The 6,000-nt window shown below is 44.2% G+C and overlaps 1 long non-coding RNA gene across 2 annotated transcripts; it reads left to right on the top strand.

Annotated features, from left to right (window-relative positions):
• Positions 1-281: 281 nt before the first annotated feature.
• On the top strand, positions 282-4,805 carry LOC117796086. Of its 2 annotated transcripts, none has more exons than XR_004620437.1 (3): positions 282-2,018; positions 2,115-3,156; positions 4,755-4,805. It is a non-coding gene; the product is annotated as an uncharacterized LOC117796086 (long non-coding RNA). The 2 variants fall into 2 exon arrangements; XR_004620438.1 differs by lacking the exon at positions 4,755-4,805 and having other exon boundaries at positions 290-2,018; positions 2,115-2,172; positions 3,098-3,877.
• Positions 4,806-6,000: the final 1,195 nt, after the last annotated feature.

Raw genomic sequence — 6,000 nt, 5'->3', positions numbered from 1 at the left:
ATTTGCTGAGCACCTCCTATGTGCGGAGCACGCCGCTGGATGACCTGTAGTGAACCAAGCACGCCCGATCCCTCCCGGTGGCCCCGCGGAACGTGCGTGCGCTGGGGCCCAGAGCCGTGTTGATAAATTATGCAGGAATGCAGAGAAAGAGGGAGGGAGGGAGGAAGGGGATTGCATCCAAATCGCCCCCAGCCTCTGTGTTCCCAGAATTGTCCCCTGCGACTCCCCAGCCCCGCTATCCTGCCGCCCCGACTTCCTTCCTGCGCTTTCCCCGAACACGTCCTTCAGCAGCCCCGCCCCGAGCCAGCGCCCGCGTCTGCGCCTGCGCCTGCCTGCCGTCCGGACCCGGCCGGCGCCGCGGGCAGAGGGGTAGGGACTCGCCGGGGACCCCGCGCCCCACGTCCCGCCTCGCCCCGCCCCGCCCGCGCGCCCTTCCCGGACTCGCTCCGTGTCCCCCCGCCCCGCTCCGGCTGTGGCGCTTATCTGGGCGGCCACGTGGGAAGCCGGTGACCCTGGGGGCAGCGTTCCGGCCTCCACGCCGTGTTCTCATCTCTGCGGGGAAACAGCATTAAGGCCGACCCCAATCTGTTTCAGTGACCTTTTCTCGACAGAAGCGTCGCTGCCAGCTGCTGCCAGGGAACACGCACAAACACACGTCCTCGGGGGGGACTTCGGCCTAAGAGAAGCAGAAGTCCTGGCTTTCCCTCTTGGGGGCCGAGGAGGCGGGTTCCCTCTTGTTTTCTCGGTGACAGCTTTTTCCTTCTCCAGGGCCACGCCTTTCCTTCCTTATCTCTCTGGCCACCTCTCTCCCCCTCACTCCTCATTCAAGGAAAGTCTTTAGGGGATTGAATTTTGACTTCTTTTCTGAGGAATTTCTCAGCTACAACCCCCCCCCCCCAGCTCATTCCTCTCCCAGCTTTTCCACTTCCTGCCGGAATCTTTTCATCTCTCTCAGGCCCCTTCCCACCCACTCTCTAACATAACCTGGCTTTTATCTCCCTTCCTTTTTGGCTCACCCGATAAGGTAGATAGTTAGGGGTGTCTTTTAGCCCATGCCTCCCCTTCCTCTGAGAATCTCGCTCACACACACACACACACACACACACACACACACACACGGAGGGGCCCTTGGTAGCCAGTGGTCCAGCGTGTGGCTTTGCTGCTAGGGTATCAGGGAAATACAGGACCCACAGCGGGGTCAAGCCTCCCCTCGCTTCTAGACTTTGGAATTGAGCTTGAGATGTTGCAGCCTGAGCTGGGCTCTCAGATGCAGGAAATGCAGACAGGGAAGGCTTCGCTGTGTGGAAGTTGAGTCGGTGAAAACCGGTCTGCAGAGAAGAATGAAGACAGGTTTTCAGAGAGAAGCAGAGAGGAGGCTGGAAGAGAGAGTAACTGCCTAGGAGTGTGACAACTTTCCAGTTCCTGCTTCGTGTTTGAGAGCAGCTGTCCTTGGCTTCCTTGATGTTCACTACGAGTGTGGTGTAAGTCTGTAGGAGTTTGGATGTATTTCACTGCAAGTAAGAGAGAACCTAAGTGACCATGGCTTGAACCGTTAGGACACATTGTTTCCTTACGAAGTCTGAAGACAGGCAGAGCCAGGGTGTGTTCAGTTCAGCTATATCATCAAGGACCCAGACTCTTTGATCTTTTGGCTATTATTCAGCATGCTGACTTTTCATTCTGTACTGTTTCTTCATGGTCTCAATATGGCTTCCATGGCTGGAGATGTCATGTCCTCACATCATTGCATCAAGTAAGAAAGAAGGGAGAAGACGGAAGGAGGCTTAATTCTTGTTAATGAAAAATCCCTCTTTCTTAGAGTCTCCATAGAAGTTCTTATATCTTATGGGCTAGAACTGTTTCATATATTTACTCTACCTCCAAGACAGGCTGGAAAAGTGAGTGCCTGGCCAGGACAAGGGAATTGGATTTCCATGATTATGATTCATAGCTCTGGCAGGACATCTGCTTCTCTGAGATCAAGGAACTTCCTGCCTGTGGCTGAACAAAACTAGCAGGTAGAAAGGGGAAAGGAGATTTGGTGTTGCTGTTTTGTTTTGGTTTTTTTTAATTCAAGTTTTTATTTATTTAAGTAACCTCTACACCCAACATAGGGCTCAAACTCATGACCCAACCAAGATCAAGAGTCACACTCTCTTCCAGCTAAGCCAGGTGGGTGCCCCTGGGTGTTTAAAACAAACATTGTTGGCAACACCTTTTCAAAACATCCTGTTCCATTTAAGCTGATTTGATTGTATCTCTTACTTATAACCAAAAGAATCTTGACTACTGTAAAAGGGAATGCCTACCCGTTTCTCTGGTTTACCTAATCACTCTTGGCCTCCTGCCCCATCCTTTACCCCTTCCCAGGGAGGTGGAGTCAGGTACCTGGTTGGCGTGGGATAGATTTCTCCACTGGATGGGAATGATTTATCAATAGTCCTGGCTTGGGGGGTCTGGTTTCTTTCTTTCTCCTTTCCCACCAGGACCAGTGGGAGTGAGCAACACGCATACGCATTGCAGACTCAAACTTTCCCTTAGGTGGGTTGCCCAAGGTCTAGACTAGAGGTTAGACGTTTGCTGTCACACTCAAGCCACATGCTCCCAGACCCCTTATAACAGTAATAAAGGTGATATTTTGTCAGGTGACATCTTTGTCAGTTATATAATTGTGGGACCTAGTACAAAATGGAAAGTGCCAAGAATTGCAATACAGTGATGGCATAGTATTAACCCAAGTGCAGCTCACACCGTCCCCAAGCCCACCAATCTAACCCTGCACTTTGCTTGTGCATCTCTCAACCTTTTGTCTTATTTCTCGGTTTGTTCAGAACTTTGATAAGAATGAGAGTATTATTTATTGGGCCCCTTCGAGTCTCAACAACACCTAATTTTCAGAAGCTACCCCTTTCCTTCCCTTGTCCATCCCCCAGTGTGCTCATGAACATGCCTACACAGTTCTCCAACTCACGTCAGCGTAGCTTCCAGTCACCCCTATAGTTTCAGATCTTCATCAAAATTACAGAAATGAATATACAGAATATTGGCTTTGGCATATACAGACTTGGGTTCTGATTTTCCCTCCGCTGTTCACTAGCATAAGGATTTGAGTCAGTTACTGATCCTCCAAGGAGATCCAGTTTCCTCATTTGCAAGGTGAGGCCAATGACAATGTATGTTAGGTTCTTGGCACACTATAGGAAGTGAATAGTTTTTGAAGGAATATCATAGTCACATCTATCCATCTCTTTCCTCTTTCCTTCTTTCCTTCCTTCCTTTTATTAAACTGTCATCAAGTGCTTCATGGGCCAGGCACTGAGGTAGGTGTTGAAATTACACGATTTATAAAAATCCCTTCCCCATCGGCGCCTGGGTAGCGCAGTCGTTATGCATCTGCCTTTGGCTCAGGGCGTGATCCCAGCGTTCTGGGATTGAGCCCCGCATCAGGCTCCTCCGCTGGGAGCCTGCTTCTTCCTCTCCCACTCCCCCTGCTTGTGTTCCCTCTCTCGCTGGCTGTCTCTATGTCAAATAAATAAATAAAATCTTTAAAAAAGAAAAATCCCTTCTCCATCAATAAAGAGGACATTATCCCTGTGAGAGTGTTTTTTTTTTAATAAAGCTTCTTAGGTTTTGTTTTTTAAAGCTTTATTGAGATTAATTTATATACCTTAAACTTCAACACCCACAGTATAAAATGCAGTGGTTTTAGCATTTACAGAGTTGCACAGCCATAACCATAATTTAATTTTAGAACATCTTCATGGTCCCAAATAGAAACCTTGTATCTATTAGTAGTCAGTCCCAATCCGACTGAGGTTCCTCCCCTTATCCTCCCCACCCACACCACAGCCTAAGGTGATCACTAATTTATTTTCTGTCTCTGATTTGCCTGTTGTGGACCAATATGCAGTCTTTTTATCTGGCTTTTCTCACCTAGCATAATGTTTTCAAGTTTCATGTATGTTGCAGCATGTGTATTTCATTCCTTTTTATTCAATTGTATGGAATTTTTGTTTGTTTATCCATTCATCATTTGGTGTACATTTGAGTTGTTTCTAAGTTTTAAATATTATGCATAATGCTGCTATGAAGATTTGTATACAAATTTTTATGTTGGCATATGTTTTCATCTCTCCTGGGTAGGTACCTAGAGGAATGGAATTGTATCATCATATGTTAACTCTATATTTAACATTTTGAGGACCTGCCAAATTGTCTTACAAAGCTCCTGCACCATTCACATTCCCACCAGCAATGTATGAGGATTCCAATTCCTCCACATCCTCACTAACATTTCTTGTGTGGCTTTTAATTTTAGCTGTTCTAGTGAGTATGACCTGGTAGCTCATTGTGGTTTTGATGGTCATTTCCTAAACAACTAATGAAGTGGAGCGTGTTTCCATTTGCTTATTAGTCATTTGCTTTTCTTTTTTTTTCTTTTTCTTTTGATCCATTTATTTTCTTGGTTCTAGAATTTTTTAATTAGCTTTTTTGGATAAATGTCTATTCAAGTCCTTTGCCCATTTGAAAATAGGGTGCTTTTTTTTGTTTGTCTTTTTATTATTAAGTTATGTCTTTTTATTATTACGTTATAAGTTTTTATTATTAAGTTATATCTTTTTATTATTAAGTTTATTATAACTTTTTATTAAGTTATAAGTATTATTAAGTTGCAAATAAATATATTCTTCCATTTTGTGGGTTTTTTTTTACTTTAATTTTTTTTTTTTTTTTTTTTTTTATATTTTAAGTAGGCTCCACACCCAGCATGGAGTCCAACAAGGGGCTTGAACTCACAACACTGGGATCAAGACCTGAGCTGAGATCAAGAGTCAGATACACAACCAACTGAACCACCCAGGTACGCCATTTTTTCACTTTCTTAATGGTGTCCTTCAAAGAACAAAAGTTCTTAAATTTGATGAACTCCAATCTATATATTTTTACATTGGTTGTTTATGCTTTTGATGTCATATCTAAAACCACTGACTAATCCAGGGTCATGAATATTTATACCTATATTTTCTTCTAAGGATTTTATAGTCTTAGCTCTTACATTTAGGTCCTTGATACATTTTGACTTAATTTTTGCATATGGTTAGGGGTCCAATTTCATTATTTTGCATGTGAATATCTGGTTGTACCAGCATCATTTGTTGAAAAGATGATTCTCTCCATCCTTGAGTCATCCAGGCACTCTTGTGGAAAATCAGGTGATCATCAATATTAGGGTTTATTTCTGGACTCTGAATTTTATTCCATTGTTTATGCTTATTCTTATGTTAGCACACTGTCTTGATTATTGCAACTGTATAGTAAAGTTTTGAAATCAGGCAGTGTAAGGCCTCCAATTTTGTTCTTCTTTATCAAGGTTGTTTTGACTAGTCTGGGTGCCTGGCAATTCCCTAGGAATTTTAGGATCAGCTTGTCAGTGTCTCCTAAAAATACAGCTGGGATTTGGATAGAGATGGCACTGAATTCGCAGTGTCATCTTCACAATATTAAGTCTTTCAACGCCTAAACATGGGATATCTTTCCATTATTTAGATTATGTTTTGTCAATAATATTTTGTAGTTTTCAGTGTATAAGCCTTGCACTTTTCTGTTAATTTTTTAAAAAGATTTATTTATGGGGCGCCTGGGTGGCAGAGCGGTTAAGCGTCTGCCTTCGGCTCAGGGCGTGATCCCGGCGTTATGGGATCGAGCCCCACGTCAGGCTCCTCTGCTGTGAGCNCTCTGCTATGAGCCTGCTTCTTCCTCTCCCACTCCCCCTGCTTGTGTTCCCTCTCTCGCTGGCTGTCTCTATCTCTGTCTTATAAATAAATAAAAAAAATAAAATANAAAAATAAATAAAATAAAATAAAAAGATTTATTTATTTATTTATATGAGAGAGTGGGGGGAGGAGGGGCAGAGGGAGAGAGAGAATCCTGAACCAGACTCCCCTCTGGGTGCTGAACCCAATGCGTGGCTCAATCCCAGGACCCTGAGATCATGATCTG

This window comes from Ailuropoda melanoleuca, chromosome 14 (genome assembly GCF_002007445.2).
Source record: "Ailuropoda melanoleuca isolate Jingjing chromosome 14, ASM200744v2, whole genome shotgun sequence".
In the NCBI taxonomy this organism is placed as follows: Eukaryota; Metazoa; Chordata; class Mammalia; order Carnivora; family Ursidae; genus Ailuropoda; species Ailuropoda melanoleuca.
The sequence above is the reverse complement of the archived record's forward strand: the minus strand, read 5'-3'. Positions and strand labels throughout refer to the sequence as shown.